The sequence below is a fragment of the Equus caballus genome, chromosome 13 (assembly GCF_041296265.1).
Source record: "Equus caballus isolate H_3958 breed thoroughbred chromosome 13, TB-T2T, whole genome shotgun sequence".
NCBI lineage: Eukaryota > Metazoa > Chordata > Mammalia > Perissodactyla > Equidae > Equus > Equus caballus.
Window position 1 is genome coordinate 24,391,814 of NC_091696.1, and position 17,415 is coordinate 24,409,228.

Consider the following 17,415-nt stretch of genomic DNA (forward strand, 5'->3'; position numbering starts at 1 on the left):
GGCACCTCTGGTGGGCAGCAGTGTTAGTATCTTCAGCGACAACTGACAGAAGAGTTGTTTGGGAAAAATATCTCAGTAGGAGACATTGCCATAGGCAAGCACGGGGAGAAGCTACAGGAAGGAGAGGCCCCAATAGTGGGACAAAGGGACATTAGAGGTGCCTCTGGAGAATTCCCAGGACATTTTGTGGGCAGCTTGAGGGGGTTGGATTTCTCACAGACTGTGTGGGAATTGAGCTCGTTGTTGTTATTTTATTTTAACATTGTTGTTAAATAAAATGTTATTTTATTTTATTTCAGAAGAGTTTTATTTTTACAGAAACTTTGATAAGATAGTACAGAGAGTTTCCATATACCTCACCTCATTTTTCCCCTATCATTAACACTTTACATTAGTGTGATGCATTTCTTAGACTTAATAGACCAATGTTAATACATCATTAACTAAAAGTCCATGCTTCATTCAGAGTTCCATAGTATTTACTTAATGTCTTTCTTCTATTACAGGATAGCAACCAAGATGGCACATTTATTTGGTTGCTTCTCTCCTCAGTCTCCTCTTGGCTGTGGCAGGTTCCTAGACTTTCCTTGTCTTTGACGAGCTTGATGGTTTTGAGGAGTCCTGGTCAATAATATTATAGGATGCCTCTCTATAGGAACTTGTCTGATGTTCTTCTCATGATTAGACTGGGGTTACAGTTTTGGGGAGGAAGGTCACAGAGGTAAAGTGCCATTTTCTTCACATGATATCAAGGGTACATACCATAAACCTGACTTATCACTGTTGATGTCAACCTTGATCACCTGGCTGAGATGTGTTTATCATGATTCTCCACTACAAAATTAGTCTCTTTTTCCCCTTGTCCATGCTGTGCTCTTTGGAAAGAAGTCAAAATACACAGCCCAGACTTAAGGAATGGGGGATTATGCTCCACCTCTTTGAAGCAGAGTAGCTACATAAATTATTTGGAATTCTTCTGTATGGAAGATTTCTCTATTTGCTCCCATATTTTGTCACATTCTGTATTCCACTATGGGATCCTCTGTACTCTTAAATTATTATTATTATTGTTATTATTACCACTATTATTTTTGCTGAGGGAGATTTGCCCTTAGCTAACATCTGTGCCAATTTTCCTCTGTTTTGTATGTGGGATGCCTCCACAGCATGCCTGATGAGTGGAGTAGGTCCGTGCCTGGCATCTGAACCTGTGAACCTGGGACACCAAAACGGAGTGCCAGAACTTTAACCACTCAGTCACACTTTGTGCTATAAAGTTCTATGGGTTTTAACAAATGCCTAGTGTCTTATATCTGCCATTACAGTATCATACTCAATGGTTTCACAATGCTAAAAAAATCCACTGTGCTTCACTGATTCAACCCTCCTTTCTCCCCTGGAACCCTTGCCCTTGGCAAATCCTGATCTGTTTATCATCTCCATAGTTTTGTGTTTTCCAGAATGTCATGTAATTGGAATCATACCTTATGTGACTTTAATAAACTAGCTTCTTTTACTTAGTGGTATGCATTTAATAATCATCTGTATCTCTTTGTGTCTCTAAAGCTCATTTCTTTTCACCACTGAAAAACACTGCATTGTATGGGTATACCAACTTGTTTATCCATTCACCTCCTAAAGGACATGTACATATGTATATAAATATATACATATATGATTTTCTTACCTTATTACACTAGCTAGGACTTCTGGTGCAATATTGAATAAGAGTGGTGAGAGAGCACATTCTTTCCTTGTTCTTAATCTTAGGGGGAAGTGTTCAGTTTTTTACCCTTAAGTATGGTGTCAGCTGTTGATTGTCTGTAAATGTTCTTCTCTGTATATGTCCAAATTAAAGGTCTCTCTATTCCTAAATGATGAGAATTTTTATCATGAACGGGTGTTAGATGTTGTCAACAAAATCTAAAAGTTTTTTTGTATCAATTGGTATGATCAATGATTTTTCTTCTCTAGACTGTTGATGTGGTATGTTACATTGATTGATTTTCACATAGTCAACCAGCCTTGCATACCTGGAATAAATCTCACTTGGTCATTGGGTATAATTGTTTTTATACATTGTTAGGTTTGCTAAAGTTTTGTGGGCAGTTTTTGCATCTGTGTTCCTTAGAGATGTTGGTTTGTATTTTTCCGTTCTTGTACTTCATGTCTTGTGTTATTATTAGGGTAATGCTGGTCTCATAGAATGAGTTAAGAAGTATTTCCTCTGCTTCTATCTGTGGAAGAGATTGTGGAACCTTGGCTTCATTTCTTCTTTAAATATTTGCTCTAATATACCAGTGAAACCATATGAGCCTGGTGATTTTTTTTTTGGAATGTTGTTGATAATTGACTCGATTTATTCAATAAGCACTGTCCTATTAAGAGTATCTATTTCATTTGGTATGAGTTTTGGTAGCTTGTGTCTTTCAAATAATAGGTCCATTTTATCTCTGTTATCAAATTTGCAGGCATAGAATTATTCAGAGTATTGCTTATTATACTTTTAATGTCTATAGGATCAGTAGTGACAAGCTTTCTTCATGTCTGATGCTGCTAATTTGTGTCTTCTCTCGTTTCTTGGTTAGCCTGACTCTAGGTTTATCAATTTTAATGATCTTTTCAAAGAATCAACTTTTGATTTCATTGAGTATCTCTATTGTTTTCAATTTGATTTATTTCTGTTCTAATTTTTTTATTATTTAATTTCTTCTGCTTGCTTTTGGCTTAAATTGGTATTCTTTCTCTAGTGTACTAAGCTGGAAGACAAGGTTATTGGTTTTAGATCTTTCTTATTTTATAATGTATATCATGTAATGCTACAAATTTTCCTCAAAGCATGGCTTTTGTTGCATCCCATAAATTTCAACAAGTTATTTTCATTTAATTCAAAATATTTTAAAATTTTCCTTGAGACTTCTATGACTCATGTGTATTTACAGGTGTATTGTTAATTTTCAAATATTTGGAGTTTTTTCCAGCTATCTTTCTCTTATTGAATTCTAGTTGAATTCCATTGCTGTTTGAGAACATACTTTATATGAGTTTTATTTTTTAAAATTTGTTAAACTGTGTTTTGTGGCCTAGAATATGGTCTATCTTGAGGAATGTTCCATGTTAGCTTTAGGAGGGTGTGTATTTTGCTCTTATAGGTTGGAATATCCTATCAATGTCAGTTAGATTAATCAACTGATAGTTCAGAGCAACTATATTCTTACTGACTTTTCTGCCCACTTGATCTATCAGTTACTGAAATGGGTGCTTTAAAATTTCCAACTATAATATTATATTTTTCTATTTTTCCCTGAAATTCTGTCAGTTTTTGCCTTACCTATCCTGATGCTCTGTTGTTAGGTGTATACATATTTAAAATTATGTCTTTTGGAGAATTCACCCCTTTATTGTTATGTAACGCCCCTCTTTATCCTTGATAATTTCCTTCATTTTGAAGTCTGCTTTCCCTGAAATTAATACGGCTATTCCAGCTTTCTTTTGATTAGTGTTAGCATGGTATGTTTCTCTTCATTACCTTACTTTTAACCTATCTGAGTCTTTGTGTTTTAAATAGTTTTCTTATAGACAAAACATAGTTAGCTTTTCTTTTTTTTTTATCGAATGCTGTTTTAGCTATACTTTTATTTTTAGGCTGGTGCAACTTGATATATATATGTTAACTCACAAAATTTTGTAAGATAATGTTATTATTCTCATTTGAGAGATGAAGAAATTGAGGATTAGAACATTTAATTAGGCCAGAAAAGGACACAAACCCAGGTATTCCATATTTAACTAGGAAGACACACAGCACAGTGGCTAATAGTACCTGTCTTTGCCGCTTGCTGTGTGTGAGATCCTGAAAAAGTTACTTAACCTGTTTAAGTGTTGGTTTCCTCAACTCTAACATGGGGATGATGATAAGAGGCATAACTTAAATTAAATTAAATGCATTAAAAATTATAAGCACCTAGAATAGTATGTTGTACGAGGTATTAAAAGAAAGAAGAGAAAAAAATAAAGCCCTAAGCTTTTTCTATTTCAGCATCTGCCTTTGAACCTGTCTTCTTCTGAGACTGAGGGATATTAATAAAATCAATTTCCTAAGTTTGTTGAATGGATTAAGTGGAATATTGCCTGATAAACACATACTAAACAGCACCAGGTGAGTGCTCAACAAATATTGTCTATAGTTATAAAAATATTTACCACTGTGGGTATTTTCCTATATTTCACTCTTACAAACAGTCCTGAAATGACCATACCTACACACATGTCATTGCATGACAAAGGTTTATCTGGAGACTGAAATCAGAGAGGTGGAATTGCTGGGTAAGGGTATGGAAGTTACAATTTCAATAGATATAACACAGTTTACCTCTAAGCATCATAACTCTTTAAATTCTCACGGACAATGTTTGAGAATGTCTGTTTTCCTCACACCTCTACCAACACACCTTTTCATTTTTGTCAACATAAAAGTTGTATTTTATTTTTATTTCTTTATTAGTGAGATTAAGCATATTTATTTTCTTTGCCTTTTTCGTGTTGTTTATCCATTTTTTTCTTTAGATTTCTTTAAGCACCCATTACATGCTGGGCAGGATCTCTAGACACCAGGAATGCAGTGGTGAAAAATAGCCAAGCTTTCTGCTCTTGCCAACTGAGGCTGTTTCCTGATTTCTGTTCTTATTGATTTGCACCGGCTCACTGCATGTTTAGCAAATTCATCCTTTGTCTACCAGGTGCTAGAACTTTTGGGAGGAATGGCATTTTTAAGGCAGAGGCTTCTACAGGACTTCTTTTCAGAGTGTAATAAAGTGTTAATCCTCAGGAGGAGCATAAACAGTTTTTCCAGACTGAAGGCAGCAGTTACAATTGAGTGTTAATGATTTTCCTGATTTGCCAGTAAGACTCCGATGTTAAGTTCCTTAACACAGTCTTGATAAAAGTGGGAGTGTGGTGGGAGACAGGAGAGGCAAGATACTCCTAGAATCCTGAATAAGTGCCCCGGTTTACAGAATTTTTTTAAAACTAATTAAACAACACTCAATTGTACAGCCTGACGATGGAATCTCAGGCCCAAATCCAAAAGTCAAAATTGAAGCAAATTACCTAATGTGGCCTAATGATAGAGTCATTTGGGTAGTGGATTGGAAGTCAATAGTTTTCATCTGAGTACAGAGCTCTCCTGTTCAGGAGGACAATTTGTATCTAATCTGGGCCAGCGACTTCGAACCGAACATGCAGGGCACCGAGAGCTGATGCTAATGCAGTCTGCTCCCTTCAAGTCAGCGGAGACAGGGACCGTCACTGCCTGTGAGCATCCACAGCCCTGGAAGGCTCCCCGCACTTCACCTGGGAGGTCACAGTTGAACTGAGGCCCTGGGACAGCCATAGACACATCTCGCGTCTTCTCTGTGAGATGTTTTCTCAAGGGGCAACCACCTCCACAGTGAGAAATCCTGATTTCTAAGGACCCAGAAGATCAGAGCACAGTCTATGTGCCTTGGAGGGAAAGGGTACTAGGGAAGCTCCTCCCGCCCCCTAGCACAAACACACACACACACACACACACATCTTGCATTTCCCGTGGTCATACCCTGCTCAGCACCTCACTCTAGAACTCTGAATCAGCCCTCTTCAAACTGTAAATCTCTTGAGAGGCGTGGTTCTTAGCTGTTTGTTCACCTTAAAAGGAATTATCATCTACACGCTGACTGTTGCTGCCTCAGTGGGCTAAATTATGACTTTGTGACTATTCCACATTTGATTTGTACGTTGGACATTTAGGAATTTTTGCTATGATATTGAACCAGCAGCATCTCTTTATCTCAGACAGTGTACTAAGTAAGTGCTCTTATATTAAGAAGTCTGTTCATGTAAAATGCTACAGAACACAAGGAAAATATTATGACATAATGATGACCTTCAAATGTTCTCTACATATGTGCTCCTTAGGTTTACAACAAATTTACTGATTTTAAATTTAATAATAGCTAACATTTATTTAGCTTATACTACAAACATATGTAATTCATGTATTCTGCTTATACTATGTATGTTTGTAATATATTATATGTATATCACATATAAGTTATATATCTAATAATCTTTGCAAACAACCTGCTTATATATTATATATAAATATTGTATATATTTTATATTATACATAATCATTAGTATTCATTAAAAAACAAGATCAGCATTATTACACTAATTTTATAAACGAAAAAAGTGAATTTCAGCAAGGAGTGATGACTTGCTGAATGTCATACAGCTAATATGTAACCCAGCTTTGACTGAAACTCAGGTCTTTCTTCCTCTGTCACAACATTAAGAATAACAATAAAGGCTAATGCTATATAATTCTACTATGTGCCAAGCACTGTCCAAAGTACATTTTATATTCACTAACTCATTTAACCTCCATGAAGTGGGTATGATCATCATCCCATTTTATCAATGAGAAAATTGAGACACAGAGATGTTGAGCAAATTGCCTGGAGTCACATAATTACTAATTCTGGAACTGGTGTTTGAACCCAGAAAGTCTGACTCCAAAGCTCAGTGCTCTTCCCACTATATCAAACTACTTCTCCAAAATCTGTTAATTGTGATTATGGTCTTTTTGCCAAAAACTTGGGAATTACGAAAGAGAAAAGAAGAATAAATCATCTGCAACCCAAACATCTAGAAGCATCCACAAAAGGCATTTGATTATATTCCCCTGCAGTCTTTATTAATGTGTGTTTTTGTACTGGTGGAATTCTTTTTATTGACTACAAAAAAAATTCCATTTTATGAACACTCCAGAATTTACTTCTCCATCTCTCTTCTGATGCTCATTTGACTTCCTCGCTATTTGTATTTAAATATATTGTTTAGGATGTATTTCTTGAGGTAGAATTAAGAGTGAGAGAAAAATCACATTTAACCTTTTTCAAACATTGCCAAATTGCTTTCTTAGCAGATTATTCATATTTACCCATATGTCAGTAATGTATGTGGTTGCCCATGTCAGCATACCCCTATTGAACATTTATCTTTTTCTAAAAAATATCCCAGCTACTTTGGAAGGCATAACATGGTATGCTGTTAATGTCTAGTGAGTTTCATGTGTTTCACATGTTTACTAGATACTTATAACCTCTCTCTAGTGGATTTGTTTCTCCTCTTTGGCAGTTGTGCCGAATGACCATTTACTCCTCAAGGACTGAGGTGGTTGGGAGATATCAACCTCCTTGGCCTGGTCCTGTTGACCTTCATGCTTCTAGCTTCCTTGCTGACCCCATTGGCCCTGGCTGAACACCAGGCCTCATTCTGGATCCACATATTTGACTTAATTATTACCACTTTCCCACATTGTTCTTCTCATACAGGATCCAGTTAATCCTGGAGGAAGAAAAGGAAAAGCCCTCTCAGAGTCTCAGAAGCCAAATTATCATTTCTTATAGGACTCATTATTGAAAAAAGACCCATGCCTATGGCTATGGAAAGTGCCAGGCTCTGCTGCATTTCCTTAATGGAGGACCCAGTGGCCCCACAGCATTCCCCAGAGAAGGAGTGGCATGGAACAGTTAAAACCATAGTTTTGGAATCAGACAGGGCTCAGTTTGAGATCTGATTCAAGCACTCATAGCTGAGATAACGTGGAGAGGTAATGTTCAGAAGAATTTAACACACGGCACTTAGTATGTGCTCAGTAAATGAAAAAAATAATGTGATCATTATTAGTAGTAGCAGTGGTACAGATTAATATTGGGGTGTATGGGACAACATAGTCAAGAGGAGAAGAATATTGAGTGGAAGGGGGTCTGGAGCAATTCCTTAGGAGACAATGTCCCAACTTTACAATTTTGCTAGGAAGCAAAATACTTAAGCTACCTTCCCTCCAGCTTTAGTTATGTAGGCTCTTAACCATGTCCCCCTTCTTCTGACTATAGTTTTCACCAAGTACCATAGCTTCCATCTGCCTACAAATGATGGAAGTGACAGAAACCTCAAACATCCCATTGGCTAACTGGGCCACTCATCAACTAGGCTGTAGCCGATCTGTTCAATCAGAAGGCACAGTAGGAAGATGTGAGACTCGAAGTCATTTCCGTGGGCAAAAAAGACAGTGCTAAACGACCAGAACATTGGAAACATTGAACTATACTTCCCTGTAAGATTTTCATGAGAACTTCATTTTCTAAACTTGCCTCTCAACCTCTCAAAGATTTATAATTTAGTGCTTTGATGTGAAGATAAATATGCCTGCGGTTTTAGAAATGTCAAAGTATTGCTTGAAAATGAAAATTTCAGGCTGTCAAGTTCATGGTCTACATGGGGCCATGGAACCTGTTTAGTTGATTCTTGCCATCCTATTATCTTCAGCAGTCCCCTCCTCCACTTTCATTTAGAAACAAAATTAGCCTAACCCTTCTTTACACACATTTCTTCTTGATTGCTGTCCCTGATCAGTTTAGTCATACAACTGATCAACACAGTGATAAAAATTAGCTTGCTTCAACTCTACCTCTCAAATCTGCCACCTCTCTCCGGTCCTCACTGCCCTTGTAGTTTTGTGTAACCTTGTGTAGATTAGCAGTCTAATTTTTCATACACTACACATTATCTTCCTGTCAAAGCTATTTTTTCAACGCAAATATTAACAGCATTTTTTCACTTATAACATTTCAAAGGATTCCAAATATCTATCATAGTGCTGTGCAATAGACAGCGATGATGAAAATGTTCTGTGTCTGAGCAGTTCAATATGGTAGCCAGTAGCCACATGTAGCTGCTGAACATCTCAAGAGTGACTGGTGAGGATGAGGGACAATTTAATGTTTTTTAATTTTAATTAATTTAAATTGTAATTGAAATAGCGATATTTGGTTAGGGTCATCCATATTAAATGTTGCAGATCTACGGAGTAAAATCCAAGCTGCTTAGCTTAGCACACAACGGCCTCCATCATTTGGCTCCCGACTCCTTCTCCAGTCCCGGCCACGAGTGTTCTCTGCTTGCATTTTTACTAGCAATATCAAACACCTTGCAGCTCTCCAAGCGTGCTTTACCAGAGAATGCTACTACATCTGTGCACAAACTAGTCCCTGGGTCTTAAATGTCTGCCTGCCCCAACCTTGGACATCTGCTGTCTCCTTTAGGATCTTTGAAAATAAACCTGAGACTTATCCTCCAAGGATTCTTTCTTGCCTAACCCAGGAAATCAGCACTTCTTTAGTTAGGCTATTTTTGCCTCCTGTATGTGCTTTTATTATTGCACTGATAACACCAAATTACTTACTTAGCTGCCAGTTTCTTAAGGACAAATTCATGACTTCATTTGTTTGTTTGTTTCTCCAGCACTTGATATATTGCCTGGGTTTGAATGGTCACTTATTAAATGTTTGTTGAATTAGATGTCATTGAATTATTTAATTCGCATTACGTAGACAAAAAATTTCATTATTTAACTGTTTTTTTTTTTTCTGGTTCCGTGAATATCCCCGGGACTCAGTATTAAGTAAAACACTGAGATCTCATTTTCTTAGCAATAGAAAGAGTTGGGAATGGAGTGAGATCGCTGAATAAAAAATCAGCTGCCCGTGTGTAAGATCCAGTTTCACCTGTTCAGACAGTCAGAGAATCGAAAGCCATTAAAAGTACAAAGCCTCTTTTCAAAAAGACCTTATTCAGTTGTAAGATTGTTTCTCCTACAATCACTTGCCAAATTTTAGCTGTATTTAAAATATATGTAGTGCCTGTGTTTTCAGAAAACATACATAAATTAGATCTGTCCTTTGCACAGTTTAAAATATTCTAGCAATTTCTCTATGTGGAGGGAAGCAGCTTTTAGCAAGGTCGTTCCTTTAACAGATGTTTCTATAATTAATAGACTCCGTGTGAGTATCTATGAATTCTGACAAGGAAAATGCCATGAAGTACTCTCTTATTTTTTCCTGGCTGCTCTTAAATCTAACACACAATCTTAGTCAGCTCAGTTTTGTGGCACACACCTAGACTTTATTTGCAGGGACTAAAATAGTATTCGGTGTTATAATCCAAACGGTCCGGCAGCCTCTGAAATGCAGAAATTCAAAAGTCAGAAACAAGAACAAAGCCTCATATCTGCATAGCACTTCACAGTTTACAAAGCACATTTAACTCTATTGTCTCATTTGATTGTTACAAGAATCTTTTGAAGCAAGCGGGGCATAAACCATTACCTACATTCATAAGAAAGGAAGAAAGGAACTGAGGCTCCTGTTGCAGATGTGACATGCCCAAGCTCTTAGAGCTCGCACGAAAAGGCCAGAACTCCCATCTAGTCTGACCACCAGTCCAGAGCTGTTTCTCCTGCTCACTCTGCTGCTCAGATTAGGGCTAGCCCAGGATCCCCTGGGACCAGGAGCTTGCAGTCAACACTAGTAGTCTTCCCAAAATTGTAGTTTCAAAGTGAAAGTGTGTTCTCACCATGTCATCCTGTTATTTTCTTTCTGGAATGTTGCTTCTAGTAAATGAAGGGGAAAATTGCCAGTGACAGCTTGATAACTACCCCCAGCCATGGCTGACAGAGGTTACCTTCAGCCACAAGTTGGGAAGTGGTCTCTATGGAAACCCAGGAGCGGAGCTATTTCTCAAATACGTCTGAACAGCAAGAGCTCCATTATAAACTTTGTCAGGAGTTTGGATGCACTAAAGCTTCAGTGAGGTTAGAGTGAGACCTCTGAATGGGGAAAGGGCTGTAAATAATCAAATATGTTTGGTTGCTGATGTATACCACATTGTCTGCCGTTTCAGTCTCTGATGCACTAATACCTCTTATTTACTGTCTCCTTAACTCAGAGTTTTGGTAATACCTTATAGGTAAGAGCATGTTATAATGAGGATTTTAGAAAAATTTTGTAACTAAACCTTCTTGTGTAGACTTCACATTCAAATGGGATCTACTTCATAATAAATAAGTCCTTGTGTCAAATGTAATTCATTATGAGGTTTCCCAGCATTTCATATTAATGGATCAGTGGGTCTACCAAAAGCTCCATTGAAGTAATGTGCCTTTTTGCCACGTGCCCTTCATAAGCAAGGAAATTAAGGTACTCTCTATTTTCTGCCATGTAGCCGGAATAAAAAGGGAAACATCTGGTCCATCATTCATTCAGTCTGTCCCCAAATGCCAATATCTTGCTCTACGAACATGGATTTCTCATGGCACCTCTGTGGACCTTATATTCCTAGTGAGGAGCCTGTTCTTGACTGTTCTCCAACTCTACAACTCCATGAATTAGGATTTTGCTCCACAAAAAATAAGTGGCGGATAATTGGTTAAACGCGCCCACTTGAATTCTGATGCCCTGGCAGAATGTACATACAGAATAAGACAAGATAAATTAGGGTAAAAAATAAAGCACAGTCAACTCTTAGTCATTTACGGGAGGATTATCTACAGCTTCTGTTTACTACCAACCAGATAACCTCTCTCCTTTCTGCTTTTAGACTGCTCACCTAAACCATGAATTATTGTGAATCTGAGTAGACAATATAATTTTACTTATAGATAATCAGCAATTATTTATTGCCATGGAACAAACCACCCCAAAGCTCAACGACCTAAAACAACAATTTGTTATTATTTCTCACAATTTGGTGTGTCAGCTGGACGTTTCATCTGCTCCATGGGCTGTTAGCTGAAGTCACTCATTCAGTTGCGAACTTGACTGGGGTTATTAGAATGTCCACAGTGACTTCACTCACTTGTCTGGAAGCTCATACAGGGTAGCTGGAATAGCTGGTGCTTGGTGGGTCCTCTCTCTCCATCAAGGTAGCTGGGATCTTACATGGTGGTTTAAGAGAGTGAAAAGGAGGCTATGAAAACTCTTGAGGGCTATGCCCAGAACTGGCCTAGTATTATTTCCACTGCATTCTGCTGGTCAAAGCAAGTTAAAGTTCAGCTAAGATTCAAAGGGAGGAGAGACAGAGTCCACCACTCCATGGAAATGTTGCATATGCATACAGGAATAGGCTTATTTATGGCCGTCTTTGGAGACAACCTACCACAGTTTGCACTATAGTCACAACAACTTATGCAAATTTCATCCCACACCCCAAAGACCTTCAGTCTCATCCAAACAGTGCCTCAGGCTCAGGCCCAAAAGCCAGGATTTAAACCAGGTCTGGATGTGGCTAGATGTGGATGAAGCTACACAGCTATGGTTCCTCTTGATCTGGAAATTTGGAAATCAAAACAGCAACAGTAACGACAACCAAAGCAAGTTATCAGCCCCTTACCCCACACAAATATATCCGACATCATGACATAAGAATGGAGTAACCACAATAGACATATTTGTTCAGAAAGTTAGGCACGTGTTGTCAGTTCCCCCAACTATGGGGGTGAGAAATGTTCCTTGATCAGGGCCCAGTCCTGCGCTTTGAGAGTGGCTCCTTAATTCATAGTTCTCCTTTCCTCTAGGCTCTGCCCTCAAAGTCATTTTTTCCTTTTGTATAAGAAAGGGCCCATGCTTACAGCTAAGTAGTTTTCTCATCCTGCTTCTTACCAACAGGTAATGTTGGACACCCAGAGGTTCTTGTCATTTTTCACTTTTTATTTTAGTCCAAGCTGGGACTGCTAGGACAATTATTTAAAAATTTTGTAGGTTTTCTAGAAATTTTACTGTGGCCCCCAAAGCCACATCTATGATTCTCTCTGAGACACACGTCTCTCTACTTTGGGCTTATCAGGCGGATATGGGACAGCAAGATTCTTAGACACCCTATTGTCTAGCTGTGAAGCTCTACTAGCTCTGCCTTAAATCTCTCAGAAGTCTTAAAAAGAGTTCTTTCACTCTCACTCAAGGGGAGGAAAAGACGTTCACACTCTTATCGGGAGAAGTGTCATGATGCACATGGATGGGATGCAGTATTGGTGGCTATCTTTGGAAACAATATACTGAAGCTGAGTACCTGAGGGTTACTGTAAATATTCAATAACAACATGATTACCCTTGCACTCTGTTCCCAACACAGACACAGATGAAAAGAAGTTAATCTTGTTAATTTGCTGTTTTCTTGTTTAGCCTGAGGGGTGACTCAAGGATCCTAAGTACTTATAAGCTTGTTTTGCAGAAGAAAAAGAATGCCTTCCGGGAAGTCACAATCACCAGATAACTAGCTCCCAGCTGCCGTTGACACTCAGAAGTCAGACTGCCCATGGGCATATCTGGAGTGAAAGGAACGTGGATTTCCCCTTTGTTTCTCTGAAACTTCTCCTGCAAAGCTCTTAGCTCTATAAAACCCCCTGCTCTTTTCTTTTGTGAAAGTGGATTTGAGAAAACCTATCCTCTCACCTTCTCCTTTTGGCTAATTTGAATAAAACTTTCTCTATCCCCAAGCACCTGATGTCTCAGTGAGCGGCTTACTGTGCATTGGGCACCAACCTGAGAGTAAGAGGTTTGACATCAATACCACAGAGCTGAAAGGGACCTTAGAGATCATCTGATCCTACTCATTTCAGACCAAAATCAACCCACTTTAGAGATTACAAAACCTAATACTGCAGCATCACGTCAAAATGAGGTCTCTCAGAAATCTTTCTCCTCCAATATACAAAAAAAAAAAAAAAAAAAAGACATCCATACTCCAACAGACAACATCCAAACACAACACAAGGTCAGAGGGATCCATGCAGCCATACGATGGATGGTGGAGAGGCTGGAGGCTCCCTCAGAGGAGGTGGAATAGGGTAAGAGAAATCTTTGCTCCCTCCCCTAAAGACTGTGATCAGGACCACGGGAGGCTTCCTAGAGGGAAGGATCGGGGGACGTTCATTCATGGGAACTTCAAGAACTCCCAAGGGCCCTTGCAGCCTAGAGGGAAGCCCTCTACTGGAGCGAAAGCTTTCCCTAGGGTAAACTTACCAAGCAAATACCCCAAGAGAGTAGAGCAAGAAAGCCCCAAGAGTATGCAGGAGAAAGGACCCCATCTCCCACTGCCAGGCACAGCTCCACTGTCTGGGATCTCAGCTGAAAGCGGAGGGCTCAGAATATGCGGCTCTCAACCCCCACCCAGGGGTGATAAGTGGTAACTGCCACCAAATAATATCAGGATGTATAAGAACTGAGCCACTGCTTGTAACAATATCAAACACTATATTAGATCTCCAGACCAGAGAGAAAATGACAAGTACCCAGAAATTAGTTCTGAGGATGAAGAAATACGTAATCTAAATGACAAAGAATTCAAAACAGCTATCATCAAAAAACTCAAAGAAGTAAAAGAGAATGTAGAGAAACAATTCAACGAGTTCAAGAACTACTGCACAAAAGAGACTGGAACTATAAAGAAGAATCAATCCAAAATATTAGAAATGAAAGACACAGTGGGAGAAATAAAACAAAATATGGATTCCTTGAACACTCAAGAGGACACCATAGAGGAGCGTATCAGTATAATCGAATATAGACGTGTTGAAATGCTCCAGATAAAGGAGGAGAGAGAACTAAGACTAAAAAGAAATGAAGAAAGTCTCTGAGAAATATCCAATTCAATTAGGAAATACAACATAAGAATTATAGGTGTTCAAGAAGGAGAAGAGAAGGAGAATGGAGCAGAAAGCTTGTTCAAAGAAATAATAGCAGAGACCTTCCCAAACTTAGGGAAGAAAATCCATGTGGAAGAGGCTGCCAGATCTTCAAAATATGTTAATGTAAAAAGACCTACTGCAAGGCATACAGTAGTGAAACTGGCAAAATTGAATGACAAAGAAAGACTGCTAAGGGCAGCAAGGCAGAAGAAAATAACCTACAAAGGAACCCCCATCAAGTTTTCAGTGGATTTCTCTGCAGAAACCTTACAGGCTAGGAGAGACTGGAATGACGTATTCAAATCATTGAAGGACAAAAACTTTCAGCCAAGAATACTCTATCCAGTGAATATATCCTTCAGATTTGATGGAGAAATAAAAACTTTCCCAGACAAATGTAACCTAAGGGAGTTCATAGCCATGAGACACCCGCCCCCCCACCCCTGCCACAAGAATCCTCAAGAAGGGCCTCATACCTGAAATAAAAGGGGGATAAGATATTATAAAGCACAGAGCAAGGAGTTAAATAGGTAGATAGAATCAGAGCAGGATAACAAATACTCAAGTATAGCATTAAAGGCAAAGGGAAGGAAAACACCAAAAACAAAGATAATCTTGTCATTTTAAACACAAACTCATAACACAAGATGGAATAAGATGTGAGAAAAACAACTTAGGAGGGGAACAGGAAAGGGACTGAATCAGTTTGGTCTAAGGAAATTAGAAGCCATCAGAAAAGGGACTGTCATATCCACGAGATCATGAATATAAACTTCAGGGTAACCACTAAACAAAAAATCAGAACAGAGACACAAATAATAAGGAGAAAACAAAGAAACACAACATTAAAAACTATACAACTCGATTGGTAGACCAAAATACACAGGAGGAGAAACAAAGGAAATGCAGGAGAACCAGAAAACAAGTGATAAAATGGCAGCATTAAGCCCTCAGATATCGATAATCACCCTGAATGTAAATGGATTGAATTCTCCAATAAAAAGACACAGAGTGGTGAGATAGAGTAAGGAACAAAACCCAATAATATGCTGCCCCCAGGAAACACATCTCAGCTCCAATGACAAACACAGGCTCAGAGTGAAGGGATGGAAGACGATACTGCAAGCTAATGGAAAACAAAAGAAAGCAGGTGTTGCAATACTTATATCAGACAAAGTAGACTTCAAGATAAGGTAGGTAAGGGGAGACAAAGAGGAGCAGTATATAATGATCAAAGGGACACTCCACTAAGAAGAAATAACACTTATAAATATCTATACACCCAACACAGAAGCACCAAAGTACATAAAGCAACTATTAACAAACCTAAAAGAAGACATTAATAATAACACAATAATAGTAAGGGAGCTCAACATGCCACTCACATCAATGGATAGATCATCCAGACAGAAAATCACCAAGGAAACAGTAGAATTAAATGAAAAGCTAGGCCAGATAGACTTAATAGACATATAGAACACTCCAATCAAAAACAGCACGATACACATTCTTCTCAAGTACACACAGAACATTCTCAAGAATAGACTGTATGTTGGGAAACAAGGCAAACCTCAATAAATTTAAGAAGATTGAAATAACAACAAGCATCTTTTCTGATCACAATGCTATAAAGCTGGAAATTAATTACAAGAAAAAACCTGAGAAAAGCACAAAGGTGTGTAGACTAAACAACACACCATTGAATGAGCAATGTGTCATTGAAGAAATTAAAGGAGAAATCAAAAAATATCTGGAGACAAATGAAAACGAAAACATATCATACCAACGCATATGGGATGCAGCAAAAGTGCTACTAAGAGGGACAGTCATGGCAATACAGGGTCACCTTAAGAAACAAGAAAAAACCCAAATAAGCAATTTCAAACTACACCTAACTGAATTAGAAAAAGAACAAACAAAGCCCAAAGTCAGCAGAAGGAGAGAAATAATAAAAATCAGAGCAGAAATTAATGCTATTGGAACAAAAAAGGCAGTAGAAAGGATCAATGAAACAAAGAGCTGGTTCTTTGAGAAGATAAATACAATTGACAAATCCCTAGCCAGTCTTACAAAGAAAAAGAGAGAGAAAGCTAAGATAAATAAAATTAGAAATGAAAGAGGAGAAATAACAACAGACACCACAGAAATACAACAGATTATATAAGAGAATACTACGAAAAACTATATGCCAACAAAATAGAGAATCTATAGGGAATGGATAAATTCTTAGACTCTTACAACCTCCCAAAGCTGAATCAAGAAGAAATAGGGAATCTGAATAGCTCAATCACAAGGAAAGAGATTGAAACAGTAATCAAAAACATCCCCAAGAATAAAACCCCGGGACCAGATGGCTTCCCTGGGGAATTCTATCAAACTTTCAGAGAAGATTTAATACCTATCCTTCTCAAGCTATTCCAAAAAATTAGGGAAGATGGAACGCTTCCTAACACATTCTACGAGGCCAGCTTCACTCTGATACCAAAGCCTGACAAAGGACAGCACAAAAAAAGAGAACTACAGGCCGTTATCACTGATGAACATAGATGCAAAAATCCCCAACAGAATATTGGCAACCTGAATACAGCAATACATCAAAAAGATCATACATCATGAACAAGTGGGATTTATTCCAGGGACATAGGGATGGTTCAACATCTGCAAATCAATCAATGTGATACACCACATTAACAAAATGAGGAATAAAAACCAAATGATCATCTCAACAGATGTAGAGAAAGCATTTGACAAGATCCAACAGCCATTTATGATAAAAACTCTTAACAAAATGGGGATAAAAGGAAACTACCTCAACATAATAAAGCCCACATATGACAAACCCACAGCTA

General features: G+C 38.2%; 1 long non-coding RNA gene across 1 annotated transcript in view; it reads right to left on the bottom strand.

The window, feature by feature from the left end:
* Positions 1-9,982: 9,982 nt before the first annotated feature.
* Positions 9,983-17,415, bottom strand: part of LOC138917203 (uncharacterized) — a 32,694-nt gene continuing 25,261 nt past the window's right edge. The window contains exons 5-6 of the long non-coding RNA XR_011424905.1: positions 11,626-11,817; positions 9,983-10,065 (exon numbers count right to left, since the gene is read on the bottom strand). This is a non-coding gene — a long non-coding RNA (uncharacterized lncRNA). The remainder of the gene's footprint in view (positions 10,066-11,625; positions 11,818-17,415) is intronic.